Source organism: Panthera leo, chromosome B1 (assembly GCF_018350215.1).
Source record: "Panthera leo isolate Ple1 chromosome B1, P.leo_Ple1_pat1.1, whole genome shotgun sequence".
Lineage (NCBI taxonomy): Eukaryota > Metazoa > Chordata > Mammalia > Carnivora > Felidae > Panthera > Panthera leo.
This window is the reverse complement of record NC_056682.1, coordinates 95,649,180-95,676,994: the sequence shown is the minus strand read 5'-3', so window position 1 is coordinate 95,676,994 and position 27,815 is coordinate 95,649,180. Positions and strand designations below refer to the sequence as shown.

Sequence of the window (27,815 nt, the reverse complement as noted above, 5' to 3'; positions counted from 1 at the left end):
CCTGATTTGTTATGTTTAAAGGAGCTTTGTATTTCTCCTTTTGTGAGCTGCTAGTTCACATACTTTTCCATCTATTAGCTTGTTAATATTTTTCATAATTATGGAATTCTTGATGGATTTTGCCTACTAATCCCTTATTTTATTTTTTGTCATTTGTCTTTTATCTTTGTTTAGTACCTTTCTTCATACAGAATTTTAATTTTTATGGTTAAATCAGTTAATCAATATTTTCCTTGTTTGCATTCTGGGTTTTGTGTTTTTATTACAAAGACTTTTCCATTCCAAGATACTAAAAATAATCTTATTTCTTCCAATACTTTCTTTTTTACTTAGCTTGTTAATCTACCTGGAATTTACCTTATATATGGAATATTCTAAATGATTTAAAATTTTTCCAACAGCATCTTTTCACCGTTGATTTGAAATGGCATATTCTCATGAACAAAATTTCTAATTTTACATGGTTTCTATTTTTCTGTATTCTGTTCAAATTATCTATCCCTATGCCAATACTACCATACAGCTTTACATACTTTGATACCTCATAGGGCAAATCTCATTTTTTTTCCTATAGAAGTTTTTGATTTAATCTGTAAAACTAACAGGGTCCCATCCAAGTAAGATTACTACAGATATATGGCAGTTACAAATGTTATACAATAATAATAACTATTAAAATTATTTTCTCTTGGAAGCTCAAAATTCCATGTTATATATATTTCAAGATAAAAGAGTAATTAAGAAGGAATAATTATAGATGAATTAATGAAATTTTATAAATAAAAGGAAACTTCAAACTGAAAGAAACCACAGAGGAGTTCAGATTTTTAAAAAGCTTTTATACTAGGTTTTAAAAAAATGTTTCTTCATTTATTTATTTTTTAGAGAGATAGTGAGTGGAGGAGGGACAGAGAGAGAAGGAGACAGAGAATCCTAAGTAGGCTCTGCACTGTCATCACACAGCCCGATGTGGGGCATGAACCCACAAATTGTGAGACCATGACCTGAGCAGAAATCAAGACTTGGACACTTAACTGACTGAGCCATGCAGACACCCCATACCAGCTTTTTGAGACTAAGATGAAAAACTTCCTTCTATGGGAAAATTATTTAATTATTTTGTGTTATATTTAATTATGACTATACTTACTTATGGGTAAGATCTTAAGAAATCATAGCTACCTGATAATCATATTTAACGGTCATCAGAAGGAACAAAGGTTGCCAAAGGCAGCACAGTTAGTCCAAAGAGGACTCTAACGTCCTTAAGGTTTTGTGGCTATGCTGATATTTGGTTTTCTCTAATATTTTTGCAACTGTAGTAAATAGGTGGATACATAATAAACAAGAAGACAGCCGATTTATAAGAATTTGTTATAAAGTAGAGAGGACAGATGCAAACAGCCAAGTATTTTTGATTTGATGAGTCCAGACTAGCACTAATTTTTAAGGGGCCTATTTTCAGAGAGAAAGCTTTGATGCTTAATGCACACTGGGAAGCAGGATGCTGGACCTAATGTGAAAGAGTTCATTTTGGATACCTAGTGCTAAACACTTCTTGTATGAATGGTAGAATGTATAAAGTCACAGCATGTACAGAGAAACTCTTATATAGGGAGAGTCAAATTCATCAAATGAGCTATCTGCTTTTTAAGTACTGCTCTGTAGTTTATTTTGGAATTTATAAAAGACCTAATAGGTTGAAGACTTAGATTGTATCACTGAATCATTCTGAAAACAAAACCATTTCTAAGGAGAGCAAATGAATCTTTTCCCAAAGATACAGAAATACTTTCTAGAAGTTAGCCTTGTACCCTAATGGTACAACATAGCATACATCAATTTGCTAAATGCCCAATATTGATGCTACTGCAAATATGTCCAGTAAAGATCATCACATTCGTAACATTTTTTTTCCACTGGAATAAGCATAAATTTTAATTTTCTATTTCAAAAATTATAAATTTATTATGGTGTCCATATAATTCTCTGTTATAACCAATAGGTGAGATATGTCAGTGAAAATATTTTAGTAGCTACATTTCTATTGCAGAAAAATTTTTGACTTGATTTCATATATATTCCTCAGTGTTATTTATATCCTCTAACAGGACAGATATAATTTATATATATAAATATTGCCTAAAATTTAGTGCTTTCTAAAACTAGTAATGTTTTCATAAATTAAAGGTGGAATACATGAGCTTCTCATACACACCTCATGAAATATATCATGCTTACTTTGAATACAATAATGTCTTAGAATTTATAAAGGCTATTCCCTAAACCCACTGTCCACTGTTTGCTTCCTAAAGATTTTCCTACGTGCTAGGCATGGAGTGAACATCTTATATTTGTTACCATATAAATCCTTATAATAACATATGGGGTTTATAGATAAGTGGGAAGGACTGGGCCTGGGTGGGATTCAAATTCAGGTCTTACGTACTTTGACTTAGTCCTCTTATCTCTAATGCTGTGCTGCCTCCTTATGTGCTAAAAAAAAATACTGTTTTTCAACATTACTAAATATAAAATCTTTTCATGAAAGGAAATAATCAATGCAAAATCTCATGAAAATGTTTCTATGTTGAAAGTTAACATTTTAGTTTTGACATGTCTGAGCATATAAGTACAATTTTAGTGACATAGTGAGAGACATGGATAAAGTTTTTCTTAGTATATCCCAATGTAATTTCTATTTCCAACTGTTGTTTAAACAGTTGACACAGGAATATCAAGCAAAAGTTAACTATATCCTATAAAAGCCCAATTTTCCTATGCAAAATCATAAATATATACAATGAAACCTTGTTAGAATATAATGCTTTCTCACATTTTTATAAGTCTTAAACATTTATTTATTTTTGAAGGAGAGACAGAGCATGAGTGAATGAGGGGCAGAGAGAGAGGGAGACACAGAATCAGAAGCAGGCTCCAGGCTCTGAGCTGTTAGCACAGAGCCCGATGTGGGGCTCGAACTCACGAGCTGTGAGATCATGACCTGAGCCGAAGTCAGACGCTTAACTGAGTGAGCCACCCAGGTGCCCCCACATTTTTATAATTTTATAGAAATTATCATATAACCTAGAAATATTTAACTTAAGCATAATTATTCCTTTTTAAAAAGATATCTAAAGAAGTATGACTAATCTAAAAATTCAAAGCATGTAAAAAATGTAACCTATTTATTTTTGATTTACTTTTTTTAATGTTTTATTTTATTTTTTGAGAGGCAGAGAGAGACAGAGCATGATCAGGGGAGGGGCAAAGAGAGAGGGAGACACAGAATACAAAAGAAGCTCCAGGCTCTGAGCTGTCAGCACACAACCCGACGTGCAACTTGAACCCACGAACGTGAGATCATGACCTGAGCTGAAGTTGGACACTCAATCAACCGGGCCACCCAGATGCCCCGATAACGATTATTTCTAAGTAATCTTTCTCAATCTATTCAACCTACCCAGAATGCCAAAGACCATGGGGCTTTTAACATTTATTAAAAATAAGTGATGAATCACTAAATTCTACTCCTGAAATTATAACACTGTATGTTAAAACTTGGATTTAAATAAAACTAAACAATTAAAAAACCACAAAGTTTTACATTAAAAAAAATAAAAAATAAAATTTATTAAAAACAGTGCTCTAATCATGGGACAAAGACCAGATTGTCACAAAAGCAGGAGAGGTGATGGCTGAAAAAAATCTGTTTTTTGTTTGTTTTTTTGTTCCTGTCTTTAATAAGAACATCCAAAGGAGGGTTCTTTCCATATGTATTTATGTTAAGTTTATTAAAAACTGCTACACTGAACTAGGATGGCAGAAAGAAAAGTAGTGACAATAATCAATATCCATTTGAACTTGAAAGGATAAGATCATGATAAAAATTGAAAAGGATGTTGAAAATATCTCAAGGACAGTCAAGGACTGGCAATTCAGGGATATTAAGGCAATTAAAAAACTAAAAATCTGGGTATAAAATATTTCTAATCTAATAATATACATTTGCTTGATGTTTTATAGTTTGACACTGGGATATTTATACTATTTCCAAAACAACCTTAGCAAACTAATATAGCTTTTATGCTTATCAATGATAAAATTGCAGCTTGGAAAAATTGGTTTATACATAATCACACATTTGTGGGGCAGAACTTGGATGTGAATTTAGCGTGTTAGCTTTTTATATACTGCAACTGACTCCTACATTAAGATCTTAAGTCCATCACTCATGTTTAGGAGAAAATTTTTGAGGTCTCTAAAAACTGGTATTTCATTAGTTCACTGTTTAAGGTCACTGATAAATATATGGGTCTAAGCTTCTATTTTTCAATATCTAAAAGGCTGTCAAATTAAGAGTTATGTATAAAAGATGGAGATCACTCAGGGAAACCATACACAGTCCTTTTAAGATTCTATGTAAACTGGAAATAAAATGAACACAATGCCTTCAGTTATGTGCTGAATGGATGATTTGGAAAGTTCACATTAATTCTGAAACATTACTTAAGAAGCTTTGAGAACAATTTAAGTTCTTAGTAATGACATACAAACTGAGTTTGATATAAATTCAAATTGATAGAAATGGTAAAAGAAATAAAAAATTAATTGACTAAAACTAGAGATCAAATTGCTAAAAACCTGGTAGCAGAGTAAACTTCCATTAGTACAGATCGTTATAGTCCGACTCCCCAACTAGAATGTAGTGTCTCCAATGGCAGGGCAATATTTGTCCACTGATTAAAACTGATGTTAAAAGCTATTTTTAAAAATATTATATAAGAAAAACAATAATCTTACCCATTTTTGGTGTCAAGTGATGGTATTATTCTCGTGATTTTCAAGGAAATAATTCTATTTCCTTTCTTTCCTTTTATCTAAGAGGTAAAAAAAAATCACTAAATTATTAGAAATTTGGTAGCCTTAACTTACTTAGGGTTTGGAAGGTTGTTTACCAAAACCTAGTTTTTAAGCCTAGACAGGGAAGAGGGTAAGCTTTGAAACTGAAAAGAATCCTAGTTATATTTACTGAATTCAAGGTACAACTGGAGTCAAGACACAAACTGTTTGACTAAGCTAACGTAATTTCTTGATTACCTAATGTAATCTGCTGAGCATATCCGACCATGGTGCACCAGCACTGGTGAAAAGTCTAAAAAATTTACAAACAAAGATTTTATTTAAGTAGGAATATTCCTTAGAAGACTGGTTGTTTAGTTTTAAATCGCTTATTCCATGAATTATTTCTATTTGTTTCTCTCTTAAGGGCACTTAACCACTTCGTGTTGCTATATTAGGTATTCTTTTTTTTATGGAAAATTGTTTTCAGAAAAGACTTTTTAGTTGAAAATTCAACAAAGAGGCAGTATAGCAAAGTGGCGATGAAATCTATGGGACAAAAGAAGAATTTGACCTTATATTGGAGCAGGGGTAGTTTATGTCATTACAGCAGGGTGTATGGGAAAAGATGCACAGAGAAATATAAATGCAGTAGAAGTTCTCTTCTGATTGCTTCTTTTTTCTCAGTGAAATAGGAATTGAGGTTACCAAATGAAAGTGGTTATGGGGAGGAGATATAAAAGATTTGAAGAAGGATATGAGGGTATGAAATAGTCACCAAAAAGAGTGGAATATATAGAGGTTGCCTGGCAGCTTAAAGACCCCTTTTGCGATGATGAATTAATTAATATATATATATATATATTTTTAATGTTTCTTTATTCTTAAGACAGAGCATGAGCAGGGGAGGGGCAGAGAGAGAGGGAGACACAGAATGTGAAGCAGGCTCCAGGCTCTGAGCTGTCAGCACAGAGCCCGACACGGGGCTCCAATTCACAAGCTGGGAGATCAAGACCTGAGCCGAAGTCGGACGCTTAACCAACTGAGCCACTCAGGCTCCCATAATTAATATCTTTAATGTTTGTTTGTTTGTTTGTTTGTTTATTTATTTATTTATTTTGAGAAAGTGAGAGAGAGAGAGAGAGAGCGAGCACAGGCAGGGGAGGTGCAGAGAGAGAGTGGGAGAGAGAGAATCCTAAGCAGGTTCTGCACTGTCAATGCAGAGCCTGATGTGGGGCTGGAACCCACGAATGGTGAGACCATGACCTGGGCCAAAATCAAGAATCGGACGCTTAACTGACTGGGCCACCCAGGTGCCTGATGATGAATTTAGAGTGAGATCACCAGCATGGCTGTGTGTTTTCCTCCAGCCACCTTAAGTTGAATGGGTGAAGGTACAGAAAGGACAACGGACTGGAGATAACCAGGGCTTGTCTGGCAAAAGGAAGAAGAGAAAGCATCAGCAGAGTTCAAAATGATTATCCCTGCTGACTCTTTCTAAACTACATGGCAACTGATGGATGGGAGAAGATATCTCCAAATGACACATCAGATAAAGGATTAGTATCCAAAATGTATAAATAAGTTATCAAAATAAACACCCCCAAACCAAATAATCCAGTGAAGAAATGGGCAAAAGACATGAACAGACACATTTCCAAAGAAGACATCCAGACAGCTAACAGACACATGAAAAGATGCTGAGCATCACTCATCATCAGGGAAATACAAATCAAAACCACAATGAGATATCACCTCACACCTATGAGAATGGCTAAAGTTAACAACTCAGGCAACAACAAATGTTAGCGAGAATGTGGAGAAAGGAAAACACTTTTGTACTGCTGGTGGGAATGCAAACTGGTGCAGCCACTGTGGAGAACAGTATGGAGGTTCCCAAAAAATTAAAAATAGAACTACCTTATGATCCAGCAATTGCACTACTAGGTATTTATCCAAAGGATACAAAATGCTGATATGAAGGGGCACATGCACCTCAATGTTTATAGCAGCACTATCAACAATAGCCAAATTATGGAAAGAGCCCAAATGTTCATTGACTAATGAATGGATAAAGAAGAGGTGGTATATATATATACAATAGAGTATTACTTGGTGATCAAAATGAATGAATGAAATCTTGCCATTTGCAACAATGTAGATGGAACTACAGTGTATTATGCTAAGCGAAATAAATCAGTCAGAAAAGACAGATATCATATGATTTCACTCATATGTGCAATTTAAGAAACAAAACAGATGAACATAGGGGGAGGGAAGGAAAAATAAGAAGAAAACAAAAAACAAAAAAGAAAGGGAGGCCAACCATAAAAGACCCTTAAATACAGAGAACAAATTGAGGGTTGCTGGAGCAGGGCTGGGTGGGGGGATGGGCTAAATGTGGATGGGCATTAAGGAGGCACTTGTTGGGATGAGCATTGGGTGTTAGGTGTAAGTGATGAATCACTAAATTCTATTCCCGAAATCATTATTGCACTATATGTTAATTAACTTGGATTTAAATAAGATTAAAAAATAAAAAATAACTTAAGAAAAACTATATTCCCTTCTAAAAATATATATACTACCTATTCCCTTTTTCTGCTTTACATTTATCTTCAGCCCTTATCATTCTCTACCACACTGTATACTTAATTTCTCTTGTTTACTATCTTTATTAGAATGAAAACTCCAGGAAGGCAAGGATTTTTTGTCTGTCTAGTTCACTGCTATTGTTTTTTAAAAGCACATCTTCTTGCTGGATAACGGCAAAGCAGTTTCACCCCCTCACTCTCCACCAACGCCCTGTAGTTTCACAGAGAGAACTGACTGGCTGGCTTATTAGCTAGGAGCTATTTTTAAAGGACTAGGTGCTTTGGATATAACTTTAATTTTTAAAACTGGTAATATTAACTTATTCTTATTAAAATAAAGGAAACTTAAGGTGATGGAGGTTTCTCTAAAATTTTCTTAAGTAGAAGAGAGTAATATAAAGTGGAAAGTGATAGAAATGATATTGGAATACTGTAAGGGCCCGATGAGAAAATCTCTGTAGCCACCTTCTTCCTAACTGGTTAGGAAGGGGTGGGAGAATAAAATGAATTAACATTTATAAGAGGCATCTCTGGCATAGTGTGGAAAATGGATTAGAGGGAAGACAAGTTTAGGGTTCCAGAAATCAATCGGAAAGCTGTTGCAGTAATCCAGGTAAGGAGATGAGGGTGGCCTGAACTAAGGAGTGAGATAAAGGCAAATATCTTTGAAAAACATTAAGGAGGGAAGATCAGCCAGACTCAGTAATTGTGAAGATACAGGAAAGGAGGTAGAATGAGAGGGGTCAGGGCAATTTGCTCTTCTGGTCATTCTATGGACCACATCAATGTTGTTTTCAAGATTCTGATGATTGGAAACCACTGGACTACTTCCCATAGTATTTGAATTTTAGCTAAAAATGAGACAAAAGCATATGAAAAACAAATAGTTTCCAGTATTCAAAAGATTAAGTTATGGTGGTGTGATGACAGGCAGCAGGATTGAGACTTTTTTGACACACTGGACTCATTCCATGAAACTTTTTTTTTTTGAGAGAGAGAGAGAGAGAGAGAGAGAGATGTGTACAAATAGGGGAGGGGCAGAGGAAGAGAAAGACAGTCCCAAGCAGGCTCTGTGCCCATCGTGGAGCCAAAAGTGAGGCTTGTTCTCATGACCATGACATCATGACCTGAGCTGAAATCAAGAGTTGGACACTTAACCAACTGAGCCACTTACATGCCCTCAGGAAACTCCTTTAAATCAGTCATATATGGAGCTACCTATTCTGCTTGCTCATAAAGCTGGCATTGCATCTCAGATTTCAGGTGGAAGGGATTCTTCTTTGGTCTTATACTACTGGCTGGCAAAAACTCCTTTAAAAAAATCACACTTCAGTAATTCAACTAAATCACCTATAAATGTTGTACATAATACTTAACAAATGCCCAGCACTATGCTATGGACTTTATGTTTACATAAATATTTATGCTTATATATGCATATTGATTCAATAAATATTATGTGCCAATAACTACTGATGTGTTGGTGCCTATGGATACACATGCTTACTTCACAGAAGTCTGTAATATATGACCAATGTGTACTTGAAATTTTAGAACAGGAGTTCAAACATGAGTTCAAACAATTGGATAAATAATCCTAGCCACATTATTTTGTGTGATATTTTATCCTCTGAAAGTATGATCTTGATTATGAGCAGTACTAATTTTAACTTATTTCACTCAATCCTGGTGCCTTCATCTTGGACTATGTATTCCTTTATCATCGACAGTTTTCATAATAATTATTAGAATGAAGACCATTTAAAAAACTTTATGAGATAAGAAAAAACTTCACTATAGGCTGTGGTATAATTATGGCAATTTATGTTTCTTAGTTTCTTGAATAGTGGCGGCACATTATACCTTATCATGTTTCACAAAGTTCAATTGCATTTCAAAAACTAAAATTCTACATAAAAGATCAAAATTGAAAGGGGAATTTGTCCTAGAAAAGAAAAAAATAATTGAAAAAAGATCAACTAGCTTTCATTCATTCACTCAATAAATAGGTTTTGAGTATCTTCTAGGGCTGGACATTCTTTTAGGGTCTAGGGATATAGTGGGGAACACGAGAGACAACTTACTTTATGCAGGGAGAAAGTAAAGATAAAAAGTATATTTTCTCCCTTCATGAGGGAGAAAGAAGATAAAAAGTATAAAGAAATAAATATAAAATGCAATTACTTTAAAAATTTTTTAAAATAATTTTTAAAAATTTATTTATTTATTTTGAGATAGCATGAGCAGGAGAGGGGCAGAGAGATAGGGGGAGAGAGAGAATCCCAAGCAGGCTCCATGCTGTCAGCACAGAGCCTGATGCAGGGCTTGAACTCATAAACCGTGAGATCATGACCTGACCTGAAATCAAGAGTTGATGCTTAACTGACTGAGCCACCCAGGTGCCCCTTTAGATTTTTTTTTAATGTTTGTTTGTATTTGAGAGAGACAGACAGAGTGCAAGCAGAGTAGGGGCAGAGAGTGAGAGAGGCAGAATCTGAAGCAGGCTTCAGGCTCTGAGCTGTCAGCACAGAGCCCAAAGTAGGGCTTGAACTCACAAGCCGCGAGGTCATGACCTGAGCCACAGTTGGATGCTTAACCAACTGAGCCACCCAGATGCCCCAAAATGCAGTAACTCTTAATGATGAACACTAAAAGGAGAAACAAAAAATGGGTAATGGGATATAGTAACTTCTTAAGAGCAGGGCCTGGTCTTACTCATCTCTGTGTTTCAATAGCAGCTAGCAGAATGCTTAGAAAAGAGTGGTCACTCACATGTTTTTTTATATAAATTAAAGTGAGTTTTTAGGTATCTGCTTTTGTTTCTGGAAGTACCTGTATAAATCTGCAAACTGAAGTATTAGACACTTTAAACTGGAATTCTGAACTTAATTCTGAACTTAATAAAGTGTAGAGACAGCCAAGATGTAAATAATCTTGCTGAACACTTTTAAAGGTGTCCTAAAGCCCTGAATCTGAGCAAATTTGGATATTTTCAGGTAGGTTTACCAATAAAAAAAGCAACTATATAAAATATTAATGTGTTTATATTCTTGCAGAGTTTATATCATTTAATAATCTACATGTAATTTTTAATACAAAGATAATAGTAAACCAAATTGATTTATTCATCACTTTTTTTTCTGAGAACTATGGGAAAAATCAAGTGTAATGAGACCCACAAAGAAGTGGCACTGCCTTTCTCTTAAGCCTGATGCAAAATATCTGTCAAGTGACAAAAGCTTTTTGGGTAGATTTATAGTGTCTAATTATCAAAGCATACTGACTGAAGAAAAAGCTATTATGTTAGAAAATGCAATGTTAAATCTTTACAGGACATCCTCTGCATGGGAAGTCTCTCACTAAGCAAGAAGTATAGTTACAAATTATGCTACATTTTTCAAGATGTTTTTAAGATCTCAGCTAACATGACAGGTACTTTTTATCTTTCAACACCGTGATATAAATAAATTCAAAGTTAGGCACTTCTGTCCTATTAAAATCTGTCCTTATATCCTAGGCTTATGACTCTATACTATTAGTTGCTTCAAGGTATAATATAGTTGTTTTTAAATGTTGTCTTGACTCAATTTTGAGGGCCTAGCAAGAGGTCTTTTTTTTTTTTTTTTTCTTGTACAGCCGATTAAATGCACACTCCCAACCACTTTGGTTATGTGGCTCTCATACTCTGTACCACTGTACATCTACCTTAACTGCCCCAGGGCGAGGTATCAGGCAACCAGAGCCCACTGAAATCATTCAAATTATCCAATCCTAACCCTACTTACCCTGCCTTATTCCTTCCACCGGAAAATACAATAAAGGGACTCGCCCACTGTTACCCCTACTTCCTCTGCCTTGTGACCCTTCAGTGGCCCTCTGTGGTGTGCTGTGTTTGCCCCAGGAAACTGTGATTATAAGAAATTATAAAATTCTTTCCTTTGTCTCTTAATCTGCATCTGCCCTTGCTATATCTCACTCAAAGTAATTTGGTTACAACACAGAGGCACACAATGTATTTCTTTTAGTTAAGACATAATACTAATATCAATTGCTAATGTTTATTAAAGAAGTAATATGTTCTATAAGTGCAACACTGGTTCTAAAGACCCTGAGGCTAATTCCCTGTAATAGTTTGAATTGATTTATTTTGTAGCTACAGTCCATTTCAACTTCCAGGATGCTGTAATCGACCAGACACACATGTAAACTCTGTACAAGACAAAAGTTATCTAAAGATTTTCACCAAGACATATCAATCACTGTGCTAAATGAGGTGGCTATTTTTAAAGAGATATATATGCTTAGATCTAGTAAAAGCACACCAGGGCATTCAGATTAATCAACCCATGAAAAACTCTACAACACTTTAAAAGCATTAAAGAGATGAAAATATAGCAAAAAGTCCCAAGATAGTTACTGAATGGAAGTTTGTAATGAGAAAAAGAAGCAGAATACTGGAACACCAATGCTTCCTATGCCCCAGAAGGCATTTACAATAGCCCATATTTAGGATCTCGTTCTTTCATGAGGGGGTGTGGTAGAGAAACCTTTTCCAATACTGATACTCTTTCAGGATAAAGGTGAAACATATCTTAATCCATGTCCTTCCTTGTAAAGTCATAGAACTATAGAGAAGCTACTTTGGTCATAAGCAAAACAGGAGAAGAAAAGAAAAAAGAAATATTCCTGTGAAGTTGTGGCCACAGACCAGCTATCTTACAGATTTACCTCAAAGAACAAATACCTAGGGTAGTCCAGAAAGCCTAACTGTATGGTCAAGTGCTCAAAACCAGAAGTGCTCTAAGGCACCCAGAAGCAGCAAAGGCAAAGCCTGTCCAGGTAATCCCCATAACAAAAATTTTCCAGTGCAATTACTAACAAGCAGATAGAGCAACCATACAACATGAATAGAACCAGCAGAAACAAACCTGTCTCATATTGAATTTATCAGATGTGGTCTTTCAAATAATGTTTACTATTTTAAAAGAAAAGCATGGCAAACTTGGAAATGTCAGCAAGAAAAAGGAGGCTTTAAGAATGTAAAATGGCAGATATGACCAAGTTAAATAGAACTTCTAGTAACAAAAAACCCTTAAGATAAAAACTCAGTGGACATATACAGAAGGTTGAACATAAACAGAACATAAAATATTAGACTTGAAGAAACTGTCTGAATATAGCACATTGAAAGAAAAAGATGGAAATAGAGACACAGTAATGTAGTATGGGAGAGAGAGAACTGAACAAAGGCAATATTTGTTTTGTTTTTAAAACCAACCTTATTGAAATGTAATTATGGAAAATAAATGTAGTCATTTTGAGTGTAGGGTTTGGTAAGGTCTGACAAATGCATATAGTCACATAACTACAATCACAGTTAATACACAGAATATGTCCATCACCCCAAAATATTCCCTCATGACCCCATGTAGTCATTGTCCCATCTCTAACCCCAGCCCTACGCATCCACTAAACTGTTCTCGTTACAGATTAAAATTATCGTTCTCAGAATTTCATATAAATGTGATCATACAGTGTGCACTCTTCTTTGGCTTTTGTTTCAGCTCACTTTTGACAATCATCCATGTTGTTGCATTTATCAGTAGTTTGTCCCTTTTTATCGCTGAGTATTTATCCACACACCTCTTGATGAACATCTGGGTTTTTTTTCCCATTTTTGGTTATCATAAATAAAGCATCTACAAAGACTTGTGCACAAGTTTTTTTGTGTGTGAATCTGTTTTCATTTCTCTTGGTTAAATATTTATGAGTCCAACTGCATGATAATATAGTAAGTACATACTTAACTTTGTAGTAAACTGCCAAACTGTTATTATCGTTATTGACCAGTAAGATTTTTTTAAAATACTCCGGGGGCACCTGGGTGGCTCAGTTGGTTAAGCATCCAATTTCGGCTCAGGTCATGATCTCACGGTCTGTGAGTTGGAGCCCCGCGTTGGGCTCTGTGCTGACAGCTCGGAGCCTGGAGCCTGCTTCAGATTCTGTGTCTCCCTCTCTCTCTCTGCCCCTCCCCAATTCGTGCTCTGTCTCTCTCTGTCTCAAAAATAAATAAAAATAAACATTAAAAAAAATAAAGTACTCTGAGTACAAGTTCTTTGTCAGTTATACTATTTGCAAATCTTTTCTCACAGTCTTATTTTGATTTTCTTAAATGGTGATTTTTGAAGAGAAGTTAATACAATGTAGTCCAATTTATCAATTTTTTAAATGATTTGTTCTTCTTGTGTCCTATATAAGAAATTTTTGCTTACTACAGATTTTTTTCATGTTTCTTCTAGAATTTTTGTTGTTTTCCTTTTATGTAAGACTAGGATTCATTTCAAGTTACTTTTGTATATTGTGTATGTAATGGTGTGGCAGGTAGCCTCTAAAATGGCTCCCAATTTCTGTACCTTCTGGTATTCAGACCCCCACATTCAAAGGGGGTGCTATACACAATAACTTGATTCTAATTAATGGAAAAAGGTAAAAGTGATGAGATGTCACTGAAAGATTAGATTAAAAAAGACAACAACTTTTGCTTTCCCTTCTCTTCTTTCTTCCTTTCTTTGCCTCTTTCTTTCTCAGCTCTCACTCTGAGGGAAGCAAGCAGTCATGTTGTGAGTACACATACAAAGAGGCTCACGAGGCAAGGAACTGATGTCTCCTGCCAACAACAATTAATACTCGAGGACTGCCATGGCTTTAAAGTGAACTTGGGAGTGAATCCTCCCCTTTGGAGCCTTGAGATGCCTGCAGTTTCATCACAGATCCTGAGTCAGAGGCATTCTGATTCAGATAAGCCTGGACTCCTGACCCAAAAAAAACTGTGGAATAATAAATGTTGTTCTAAGCCACTAAGTTTTGAAGTAATTTGTTATAACAAATTACTAATACAAATTAGTAATAGATAACTAATACAAAGGTTTTTTTTTAATCAAATATGGAAAACTTTTGACTATTATTTCTTAAAATACCCCTAACTGTCACCCCCACACTTTACCCTGCTTGATACTGTCCCTCTGGTCACTGAGGCTGTCTTTGTTTTTGTCTTTTTTTCTCATTATGCTTCATTTTTGGGTAATTTTCTTTTCTGTCTTCAAGTTCTCTGATCTTTTTTCCTGCGGTGTATAATTTTTTGTTAATCCCATCCAGTAAATAAAGCAATTTCCAATTTTATAATTAGCATGCCCAAATTTTCATATGGTTCCTTTCTCATCATCTTCATGTATTTCTTTAAATCACTGGGCACATTTTTAACCACTAGTTCAAAGTTTAATTATGCCAAACCTCTGTCACTTCTGAGTGTGTTTCTATGTACTGCTTCTTTTTTTCTTGGTTATGGGTACTATTTTTTGCTTACCTGATAATAAAAGTGTTGGATTTTTTCTGGCAGGCAATTAAATTACTTGAGAACATGCTAGATTATTTTGAGGCTTGGTTTTAAGTCTTGTCAAGGCAAATTTAGAATACCTTTTGTTCTAGGCTGGCTTAATTCTATTAATAAGGTAAAGTCATTCTGGAATCTTTACTGAAGGATTCTCCCCTCTGGCTGGGCAGAACTCTAATATCTCCTAGCCCTATGTGAGCTATTGATGTTTTTCAGCTTATAGCTCCTTAGTCATTGTTTGCCTAGCTTCTTTGAGTTTCATTCTATGTATGAGTAAGAAACACAAAGGGACTACTATGCAGATTTCTAAAGCTCTTTCTCTGTGTAGCTCTATCTTCTCTGGTTCTCTGCCTTGCAAATTTCAGTTACTCAGGCAGACTTGGAAGTGGCTGAGATGTACCCTCTCTGGACCATGGTCATGAAAGTACCTTGACACAGAAATCCAAGGTGAGTCTAGATTTTATCTTGTTTCTTGTCTCTCTTGAATCAGAAAAATAATTGTTTCAAATATTTTGTCCAGTTTTCTAGTTGTTTCTTGTGGGAAGTTAAGTCTGGCACCAGTTTCTCCATCATGGCAGGAAACAGAGATTTCCAGATGCCATATTTGAAAAGTTGACATCTGCCAATTTTCTGAACCAACACCAATCTACACTATCAAAAGGCACAAAATACAACAAATGAAATGACACCCATACTTAAGATACATCACAGTGAAAGGACAGAAAAACAAAACATTTAAATAGCCATAGGAAAAGAGATTACTTTCAAAGGAGTGATAAGTGAGGTGGCCAGATGTCTTCTATATAGAAATAACAGAAGTCAGAGGTAAACAGATTGTTTTTAATTTTCTGAAAGAAAATAGCAGTCAACTTGGAATTCTGTCAACCAGCCAAAATACTGCTCAAATAGGAACATAAAAAGTAGGAAAAATAGGGGCGCCCTGGGTGGCTCAGTCAGTTAAGTGTCTAACTTTGGCTCAGGTCATGATCTCACAGTTCATGATTTCGAGCCCAACTCTGGGCTCACTGCTGTCAGCACCGAAAACGCTTTGGATCCTCTGTCCCCCACCATCTCTCTCTCTGCCCTTCTCCTGCTCATACTCTCTCAAAACAAAAAACAAAAAACAAAAAACATTAAAAACAAAAAAAGTAGGAAAAGTAGTCCTAGCTGGAATGTTTGAGATATAAGAAGAAATGCAGAACAAAGAAGGTGGTAAATATATGGGCTAAATGAACTGTAATTATATAAAATAATTAGCAGTGTGAAATGAAAACACTACAAAGCAGACTTAAAAATTTGGCAACAATAACATATAAGTTGGGCCAGGGAAACAAATGGTGTTAATATGTTCCAAAGTTCTTGGATTATCTGGCTAGAGGAAAATGGCTTTGATTAACTTTAGACTTTCCTATGGTAAATATATATGGCATAATTTCTAGGGTAACAGAGTATTTAATTTCTAAAACTTAAGGGGAGAAGTGGAATGATTAAAAAAAATACCTAGTCAATAAAAAAAGATGAGAAAGGAAAGAAAAAGAAAGCAGAGATGATAAAAATAGGAAGTACTAAAATAAAACATAACAAATCTCAATATACTTTGGATTACACTGAGTATAAATGAACTAAATGGTCTAAAACAAAACTATATACTGTTTCTAAGAGACATATCTATGGAAAATAGAAGTAATTAACAAAAAGAGAGTATGTCCCCATATGTTTAGAAATTTAAAAATGTACTTATAAATAACACATGGATTGAAAGAAGAAATGAAAATCAGAAAATATTTTGAAGTAAATAAGAGTGAAAATACTAGATGTATCAAAACTTGTATGCTAAAGCTATGTCAGTGTCTGGGAGAAAATCAATAGCATTTAAGAAAATATATTCAAATGATGAAAAAACAAAAGGTGAAAATTTGTGAGATATGCTTCTATTTCAAGAAGACAGAAAAGGAACAGCAACATGAAAGCAAAGAAAGCAGAAGGAGCGAGGTAATAAAGAGAAAATATATAACAAATATAAAATAAAGAAGATTTAAAAAATCAAAGCTTATTTATAGAGTAATGAAATTGACAATCCTCTAGTGGAATGATAAGGACAAAAGAGACTAGGTACAAATAATATCAGTATCAACTGAGAACAAACTGAGGGTTGATGGGGGTTGGGAGGGAGGGGAGGGTAGGTGATGGCATCTTTTGGGATAAGCACTGGGTGTTGTATGGACACCAATTTGATAATAAATTTCATATATTAAAAAAAACAAATAATATCAGTATCAGTAATGCAATCATTACAGATGCTTCAGACATCAGATAAGAAGATATTATGAACAAATTTTATCCAAAATACTTGGAAATTCAGAAGACATGGAGGCATTTCTAGAAAAATATAATTTATCAAAACTGTTTCAGAGAAGAAAAAGAAAATGTGAAGAGTTTTTTTTAACTGTTCAATGGAATCAACAATCAAAGATATTCCTATAGAAATCCCAAAACAACAACAACAGCAACAACAACACTCCAGGCCAAGACAGTGTCACTGGAGAGATCTACCAAATATTCAAAGAAAATAAACATTTCTAACATACAGTTTATGAGAAAACAAAAAAGCAATTTTTTGAGGCTGGCATAACTTTGATTCTACAAATTAACAATGAGAGTTGAAGAATGGAAAGCTTCAGGTCCATCTCTCTAGTGAACACAGATGAAAAAATACTAAACAAAATACCAGCAAGCCAAATCCAGAAATATATTAAGAAGAATGCATTCGGACTGTGTTAGTTTTATTATAGGAATATAAATTTGGTACACTAGCAAAATTGATCTATAAAATTTATCCCATTGATTATAAGAAAAAAATCAAATGATTACCTCAAACAATACAGAAAAATCTTTTATAAAATTCAATAGGATAAAAACTCAGAAAAATAAGAAAACTTCCTGAATCTAACAGAAGTTATCTTCCAACACAGAAAACATTATACACAAAGATGAAGACTGAAAGCTTTCCTTCTGAGATTGAAAAAAAAGGAGAGGCTATTACTCTGATTCTTCACTGTGATGGAGATCTAGCCAGTGTAATAGGTGAAAAAGGGAAATAAAACAGATGATGACTGGAAATAAGTAAAAAAGTTGTGGTTTATATATACAATGGACTACTACTTGGCAATGAGAAAGAATGAAATATGGCCTTTTGTAGCAATGTGGATGGAACTGGAGAGTGTTATGCTAAGTGAAATAAGTCATACAGAGAAAGACAGATACCATATGTTTTCACTCTTATGTGGATCCTGAGAAACTTAACAGAAGACCATGGGGGAGGGGAAGGGAAAAAAAAAGTTACAGAGAGGGAAGGAGGCAAATCATAAGAGACTCTTAAAAACTGAGAATAAACTCAGACTTGATGGGGGGGGTGGGAGGGAGGGAAAAGTGGGTGACGGGCATTGAGGAGGGCATCTGTTGGGATGAGCACTGGGTGTTGTAAGGAATCCAATTTGACAATAAATTTCATATTAAAAAAACTGTTATATTCAGAGAGGATATAATTATACATAAACAAAATCCAACATATGCATTAATTTCTTAAATTATGTAGAAAACAAAATGTACAGTTATGAACCAAAGTTGCAATAATACTGGCTTTTAGATGATCTGCCCTTTTTTTTTTTTTTAATGTTTGTTTATTTTTGAGAGACAGAGACAGAGCACAAGCGGGGAAGGCAGAGAGAGGAAGACAGAATCCAAAGCAGGCTCCAGGCTCCAAGCTGGCAGCAAGGAGTCTGATGCAGAGTTCAAACTCATGAGTCTCAAGATCATGGCCTGAGCTGAAGTCAGATTGCCAACTGACTGAGCCACCCAGGCACTCCATAGACTAACTGCTTTTTAAAAAATCTATTACTCTTAAATCAGGTAGAAAACAAAGAGTAGAGTTATATTTTTCTCTAAAAAATTTTTTTAAGTGCTTATTTTTGAGAGAGAGAGAGAGAGAGAGAGAGAGAGAGAGAGTGTGTGCAGGGGAGGAACAGAGAGAGAGGGAGACACAGAATCTGAAGCACATTGCAGGTTCTGAGCTGTCAGCCCAGAGCTGGGTGTGGGGCTTGAACCCACAAACCTTGAGATTATGACCTAAGCCAAAGTCAGACACTTAACCTACTAAGCCACCCAGGTGCCCCTTGTTTTCTACATAATGTAGGAGCCTGATGCATTTTGAACAATTGTTTGTTTACGCTTTTGGACATAATGTATAAAGGTATAATTTTGTGACATCAACAACTGAAAGGAGTGGGGACAGAACTATAAAGGATCAGAGTTTTTGTATGTTACTGAAGTTAAACTGGTATAAACCCAAATTAGTGTTACAACAACTTTAGGATGTTACACGTAATCCCTATGGTAATCTCTCTCTCTCTCTCTCTCTCTCTCTCTCTCTCTCTCTCTCTCTCTCTCACACACACACACACACACACACACACACACACACACACAGAATATACACAAAAGGAAATGAGAAAGGAACTTAAATGTTTCATTTAAAAAAATCAGCTAAACATAAAGACAGTAATGCAAGAAATGAAGGACAAAAAAGCTGTGAAGTATATAGAAAACAAATAGTAAAATGACAGAAGCAAGTCCCTCCTTATCTGCTAGCCTTAAAAGAGAAGGAGATTCTGGCATACCCTACAACATGGATGAGTCTTGGGGACTTTGTGTTGGGTGAAATAGGCCAGTCACAGGGGGACTGATACCTCTGATACCTATATGAGGTACTTAGGGTGGTAGTCAAGGTCACAGAGACAGAAGTGGAGTGGTTGTTGCCAGTGGCTGGAGGAGGGGGAAGAGGGCACTGGGGGAGTTTAGTTTAATAGGTACAGAGTTTCCAATTTTCAAGATGAAAAGCAATTCTGGAGAAGGATGGGTGGTGATACATCATTCAGTACACTGAATACCACTGAAATGTATACTTAAAAATGGTTAATATGGTAAATGTCATATGCATATTTTGCCACAATTAAACAATAGTTTAAGTGGAATCAATGCAAAGGTCCATCAACTGGTGAGCAGATAAAACAAAATATGGTATATATCCATACTACTGACTCATCGATAAAAATAAACACAATACTGATCTGTGATACAATTTGGATGAATCTGAAAGACATTATGCTAAGGGAAAGAAGTGCGATGCAAAAGAACATATGATGTGTGATTCCCTATACAGGAAATGCCCAGAACAGGCAAATCTAAGGAGACAGCAAGTAGGTTATTGATTGTCAGAAATAGGAAGTTGGTACTGCCTGCAAATAGGCATGGGAGATTTTGTGGTTTGATGGAAATGTGCTGAAACCTGATTGAAGTGATGCTTGCACAACTCTGTAAAATTACTATAAATCACAGAATTGTATGCTTAATGGAGCGAGATATATGGTATGCAAATTATACCACAATAAAGCTGTTGAAAAACTCAAAGAATCTACAGTTTTTGTACTGAGCAAGGTTCCTGGTTAAAAAAAATCAGTTATAAAAAGCATTTCTATTTCTGTATGCAAGCAAAGATCACAAAATAAAATCAGGGAAATACTATTTATATCATAAAATATCAATTACTAAAATATACCAACTAAATCTAACAAAGATGTGTAAGACTTCTATAAAGAAATTAATACACTTTACTGAGGGTAGTAAAAAAGATGTAAACAAATAGAGAGATGCATGTCCAAAAGATTGGAATCTTTAAAACTTTAAATTATTTTAACTTGCTCCGAATTTACTTATAGACTCAATGTACTCCCAACCAAAATCTCATCACAGTTCTTTATGGAATTTAAGAACACGATTTTAACATGAATAGGAAATGTCCATGGCCAAGAACAGACAAGAATTTTGAAAAATAGAACAAGAGGAGTGGTTCTATCAGATATCAAGTCACTTTTCTAATTTTGTATTTGTTTTCAAAAGTGTCCCCTAAAGCTATAATAAACAGCAATATGGTATCGACACAGGATTGGCAGACAAACAAATGAAACATAAGAAAGCTCAGAAACAGACACACACATATGAACACAAATTATGACAAAGGGGACACTGCAAAATATTGAGGAAATGACAATTTTGTCATGAAAGGTTACAGGGATGAATGGCTACCACATGGAAAAAATGGACTTCTATCTTACCCTATACACAAAATCAATTTTAGAGTGAATAAAGACTTATCTGTGGAAGGTAAAACTATAAAACTTTTGGTAGTTAAGCTAAAAGAGAATCTTTAGAGGTCAGGATAGAAAGGGAGTTTTTAAAATAAGACACACAGTCATCATAAAACCAAAGAGATAAATATGACTCCATCAAAGTTAATAATTTCTGTTTATCAAAATGTGTCAGGAGATGGGGAAGAGAAAAATAGAAAGAAGGAAAATGATAAGCCACAGAATAGGAGAAGATATTTTTGTTTTTGTTTTTTGGAGAAGATATTTGCAACATTTGAGAAAAAGTAAACAATAGAGAAATGGTTAAAAGGCTTGAAGAGACACTTCACAGAATAAAAGTTCACAAGGCCAATAAACGTAGATGTTCAACTTCAATAGAATTATGAACTGCAAGTTAAAACTATAATGAGAAACCAATAATCATTACAGTCGCACAATTTAACATATCTGACTTCACTGAGTGGAGCTGAGGACTATCAGAAATTCTTACGCTGCTTGCAAAAATGTAAATAGTTACAATTATTTTGAGAAACAGTGAGGCCTTTTCTACTATGTTGAAAATATGCATTCCTTATGACTCAACGATTCCATTTTTAGGAATATGCTAGAAAGAGGGATGTCTAGGTATATCAGGATATTATAGAGTAATAATAAGTTCATTATCCATTGTACTGCTAATGGGCATTTGCATTTCCATTTGGAGACAATTATGAAAAATGCTACTATAAGCATTCTTGTAGCAGCTATGTATACGATCTTAAAAGCTATGATTTATTTTTGCCTGGTTTCTTTCCTTCTCCCCCACACCCCAAATGGGCCAAACTGAAAGCTTTAGGAGAGATTAGTAATTCAGCAATGAACTGGATAATGAAACTCTTGAACAGAGAAGATCAAGTGAAAATTAACTCTATGGAAACAGTTAATTCCATAACATGATTAAAGAAGAGCTCCCTGTGATATTTCTTTCTTGGATATCTATATTTTATCTTTTAGTGCCAAGATTTGTTGCATCTTAAAAAAAAGTAGCTGTGGGGCGCCTGGGTGGCTCAGTCGGTTAAGCGGCCGACTTCGGCTCAGGTCATGATCTCGCGGTCCGTGGGTTCGAGCCCCGCGTCGGGCTCTGTGCTGGCAGCACAGAGCCTGGAGCCTGTTTCAGATTCTGTGTCTCCCTCTCTCTGACCCTCCCCCGTTCATGCTCTGTCTCTCCCTGTCTCAAAAATAAATAAAACGTTAAAAAAAAATTAAAAAAAAAAGTAGCTGTATTTCATTATATAAACATTGCTATTATCATTAAAGATGTTATTTACTATTAATTTTTGGTTACCAATATCTTTATGTTCCAGCAAATATGTTCCTCCAAAATTGTTATTCATTACTAAGCTTTGGATCTTTTCTGCTGCAGTGTATTTCTCACCTTCAATTCTCACACCAGATCAACATTTCTAAAATCTATTGTGATTTCCAATATTTGAAAACTATATTTTGAGTAGTCAAAGAAGCCTTTTATTATCTTCATTAAGCTCATTAGGAAGAGTGTTACCAAAAGATAGATGACTTTCCAATCTAGTATCACCATGTTAATATTATCAGTATGTATTAAAGGCACTGAGTGATTATATCATATAACCACAGCTATCCCTCACATCTGTCAGAACGGCTAGCCTCAACAACACAAGATACAACAAGTGTTGGCAAGGATGTGGAGAAAAAAGAACACTTGTGAACTGCTGGTGGAAATGCAAACTGGTGCAGCCACTGTGGAAAGCAGTATGGAGGTTCCTCAAGAAGTTAAAAATAGAACTACCCTACAATCCAGCAACTGCACTACTGGGTACTTACCCAAAGAATACAAAACACTAATTCAAAGGGATACATGCACCTCTTTGTTTATAGCAGCATTATTTATAGTGGCCAAGATATGGAAGCAGCTCAAGAGTCCATCAACTAATGAATAAAGAAGATGTGGTATACATATACAATGGAATACTATTCAGCCATTAAAAGAATGAAATCTTTCCATTTACAATGGTATGGATGAAGCTGGAGAGTATACTGCTAAGTGAAATAAGTCAGAGAGAGACAAATACCATATAATTTCACTCAAGTGGAATTTAAGAAACAAAACAAATAAGCAAAGGGAAAAAAGAGAGAGAGATAGAAAACTGATGGTTAGAGGGGAAGGGGGTGGGGGTGGGGGTGGGGCTGGGTTAAATAAGTGATGGGACTAAGGAGTGTACTTGTCATGATAAGCATTGGGTGTTGTATGGAACTGCTGAATCACTATACAGTACACCGGAAACTCATATATAATGCTGTATGTTAATGAACAGGAATTAAAATAAAAACTTAAAAAATAAAATGTTAACTGACAGCTGCAAAGAAAAAAAAAATAATCCCAGCTACCAAGGTTTCATGTTTTCAGATTTATTCTGCATATTTTTATAAAAAAAGTATTTTATTCAATTTCTTTTTATGATTATAGCCCATCTGGTTTAATGTCACCACTGTGTTCTCTATCTTCCTCTAAGGTAATTCAAGTCTACTCTCTTTTTCATCTTCACTTTGTTTTGATCTTTTGTGTTTACCACATGTGGGGACACATCTATTTTGTGCCCATGCCAGATCTCCGCCTCAATTTATGTTTTGGGGGAAAAATAATCTGTGGAATCATTGATTTGTCTATAATTGAAAACAACTATACAAATTTTCCTTCACACAGCACTTTACAGGTTATTTTAAAAGCATGAGTTAGAACATTTAAAATTATTTTAGGGGCACCTGAGTGGCTCAGTTGTTAAGTATCTGACCGGCTCAGGTCATGATCTCACAGTTCATGAGTTCAAGTCCTACTTGGATGAGCTAAAGCCCCACATCAGGTGAGCTCAAGCCCTGCACAAGCCCCAGGTGAACCCTGCTTCTCTCTCTCCCTCTCTTTGCCACTTGCTCACTAGCGCCCTCTCTCTCTCAAAAAAAGTGATTTTAGATGTAAGAATTCAATTTGTGGGCATTTGTTACATTCATTAAGGTGTTTACTGGTCAAATATATTTAATCCTATATGCTAAAAATAAATGTATGGAAGTTAAGATCTATAAAACTTAAAGTCTAAGATATCTTTTTTAAATTTCTATATTTTTAAAATTTATTTATTCTTGAGAGAGAGAGAGCACATGAGCAGGGGAGGGGCAGAGAGAGAGAGAGGGAGAGAATCCCAAGCAAGCACAGTCAGCATGGAGTGTGGAGCCCCGCCGAGGCTAGTGATATCAAGAGTCAGATGCTTAACTGACTGAGCCACCAAGGCTCCCCAAAAGGTATCTATAATTTTTGAAGACATTCTTTGATCTTTCTGGACTAATAAAATATCCTACCAAAAAAAAAAAAAGAATAATCTTACAACTCACAGACTCCTATGTAATAATGGGACAACTCAAGGGAATCATGTAAAAATTCCTTGATAATGAGTATATAACTGGGGTGAATTATTTTTCAAAAAATCAAGTACTATTCCTGAAGTCACAAGTTGTAAAGAACCTTAATAATCTTTCTAGCCCAGATGAAAGCAATAGACGGGGTTGTGTTAAAAGTATTTTGACAGACTCAAGACAATTATATTCAACATTCTACGTGCTTCCTTTTGGCAAAGTACTTTGATACTTCAGAGAATACAAACTGAAATAAAACACATTCACTATCAATAACCTACTGGGAATAATTAGCTGGTGTGTACAAGTTACATGTATAATATAGCAATGCCTAACACAGCCAAGAACAGTATTTTAAGGGTTTAGAGTAGGACAGAGATTACAGTAGTCATAAATATTTCTCAGTAAAACATGTGAATAGGCATAATAAATGTTTATGTGTATCTGTATACACATGCATATATGTGTGTGCACACACATATATACCTATACCATAAATAGCCTCCTGTCAGTTCAAGTCAGGTTTGCCACCAAAGTGTAGGCAGTTAACTTTGGAAAAGTCTGTTTTCGGGTTTTTTTTTCAAATTTAAAATTGCAGACAATGAATTATGGATCTGTATAAATTTTTCAAAGTCTAGAGTTTCCTCATGTGTAAAATGGAGAGTGTGATGGTTAATTTTATGTGTCAATTTGTCTGGGCCATGGTGCCCAGATGTTTAATCAAGCATTATTCTGGATGTGTCTGTGAGAGTGTTTTAGGTAAAATTTACATTTAAATCACTGGACTTGGAATAAAGCAGAATACCTTTCATGATGTGGGTGGGCCCCATACAACTAGTTGATGGCCTCATAGAACAAAAAGCTGACTTCCCCCAAGCAAGAGGAAATTCTGCAGTAGACCACTTTTGGACTTGAATGGTAACAATGGCTCTTCAGGTCTCCAGCCTGAATGTCTCTGGACTCAAACTGCAACCTGCAACTATTTCCTGAGTCTCTGGTTTGTCAGTTTTCTCCATCAAAAAAACTTTACATACCTTATCCTTTATAGGCACTTGATTATATAGGTGATAATTTAAGTAACTGTTTTGCCATTGCATAGCATGGATTACCAGTGTACCCTTTACCAGTGGCCTTTAAATCTAATCAAAGCAGAGAATCAATTCCAGATAATCCAGATCCAGTTGGAGTACCCATTCATGAGGTTATATTCTTCTGGAACTACTTCTGTAATTGAAACCAATTCCTATATGTATCAGGGTTTATTCAGGAAAACAGAGCTACACTGAGTGATACAGAATATGGGATTTATTTTGGGAATTAGGTGTGACACACTTGTGGGAGCTGGTAGAAAAGCCAATGCAATGCAGTTGTTTCTGCATCTGGTGTTAAGTCCAAAGTCACTATGGGTCAGCTAAACTAGATGTCATGAAGAAAAGCTAGATATGAACGGAAGCAACTATAAGGACAAACTAGAATCCTGTTTTCATTTATCTCTCACCATCTCCAACTACTGCTGTAGATGACCTACAGGAGAAGCTGGTGCCCTTTCCCATGCATCTACACGTTTAAAAGGAGTCTGTTACACATCCATATATACATCCTCTTGGCCTTCGTCTAAGGGACCTGTGAAGAGTTAGCAGGGTGACCATGCAGTGGGGAAAAAGAAATCCAGGACATTTTCAGTATTACTGAGCAAGGCTGCTGAAAAAATTCTACAGATCCCAAATACCACTGTGGTCACTAACCAGGAGAGGTCTATACAGATCAGGTCATCAATGAAGTCTTCGCTTAAGTTGTCTCACAATGGGCCTAGTGTGTCTACAATCCTACTCTGTGGTTATTTCCCTGGTTCTGGGATGCATAATTGGAACAGACACACTGAACAACTAAATGGCAAAATCTCTACACTAGTTCTGTAAGCAGTGAAGTAAAGGCTATTATAGTAGGAAAAACCAAGTAGCATTTGAGGAAGTATAGTGAGTAAAGGAAAGGTACAATAAAAGTTTGACTTTCCACTTTATGTTTCCACAATGTGCTGGTTCCACAGCATCTTCCAAAGGTGTCCAAAGCCTTTTTTTCTTTATTAAATATCATTCTGAAGTCACGGATTTTTAATATATTTGACATGTTTCAATTTATTGTAGATACTCTTTTTGATGTTCAAACTGCCCCCACATCAGCCAGAGGGTGCCTACTTAAGTTAGCTCCTGGGTACTTTTGCCATGACCCAAGTAATGTTGATACCTTCTTTACCTTTTGCTACAACAAAGTGTTTTCTAGGCTCATCTTCTACTTTTCTAACCTAGATCTATGATCAATCATTTCTTTAAAGAGTCCTGGTTTCTTTTGGGATACCTCATTGCGACAGAATACTGGTCAGTGCTTCCAGGTCCTTTTAGTGGACAGAGCCAGGAGACACACGTTTTTAAGAGTAAAACACATCATGAGTTCCCATTATATTCCCAATTTCAATTACAGTTGTAAATTTTATTTAATTTCTTTGAGTTTCTTCTCTATTACAAAAATCTTGGTTCTTAAAGACATTTACATAATTACTCAATTGCTTTATCTCATAATTATAAGCTTCAGAATAATAATAATACCGATATTATTTCTAATGATATAACTACTAAACACAGTTTATGGTTTTTTTTACATTTCCTTTTATCCTTAGGATTTATCTCACTAGGGATATACAGTCTAATTACTGTGTTTAATGTAACTTGACATAATTTATCTGTGTAATTAAGCCATTAACTTCCTACACAATTAGCTCATTTGTCTAATTTTACTTTCAATTTTTGGGTTTTTAAAAAATTTTTTGATTTAATTTAAAAAATAATTATATGAACGTTTATATAGCTTCAAACTCAAGCCAATATATCTATAAAACAAGTTTCATTCAAAGAAGTCTAGCCTTCATCCTTTGCTCCTTTCTCTTCCCTCACAGAGAACCATTTCAGTTACTGTTTTGGTCACCTCTCTTTTTTTTTTTTTTTTTAATTTTTTTTCAATGTTTTTTATTTATTTTTGGGACAGAGAGAGACAGAGCATGAACGGGGGAGGGTCAGAGAGAGAGGGAGACACAGAATCGGAAACAGGCTCCAGGCTCCGAGCCATCAGCCCAGAGCCTGACGCGGGGCTCGAACTTACGGACCGCGAGATCGTGACCTGGCTGAAGTCGGACGCTTAACCGACTGCGCCACCCAGGTGCCCCTGGTCACCTCTCTTTTTGAGAATGTGTGCATGTGTGTATGAACATAGTGTATACGTAGCATGCTGGTATATATATGTACACACATACACAGAGACGTCCCCCTCTTAAAAGGTAGAATACTACACACACTGTAAAATACTTGATTTTTT

At 35.3% G+C, this 27,815-nt stretch overlaps 1 protein-coding gene across 4 annotated transcripts in view; it reads right to left on the bottom strand.

The window, feature by feature from the left end:
- Positions 1-27,815, bottom strand: part of SCLT1 (sodium channel and clathrin linker 1) — a 220,620-nt gene that overhangs the window by 22,999 nt on the left and 169,806 nt on the right. Inside the window, exon 19 of one of the 4 annotated variants that reach the window (XR_006201717.1) lies at positions 4,804-4,880. The exons of the other annotated variants lie outside the window; for them this stretch is intronic. The gene's annotated coding sequence lies outside the window, so the exon portion shown is untranslated. The remainder of the gene's footprint in view (positions 1-4,803; positions 4,881-27,815) is intronic. 4 annotated transcript variants of the gene reach the window in all.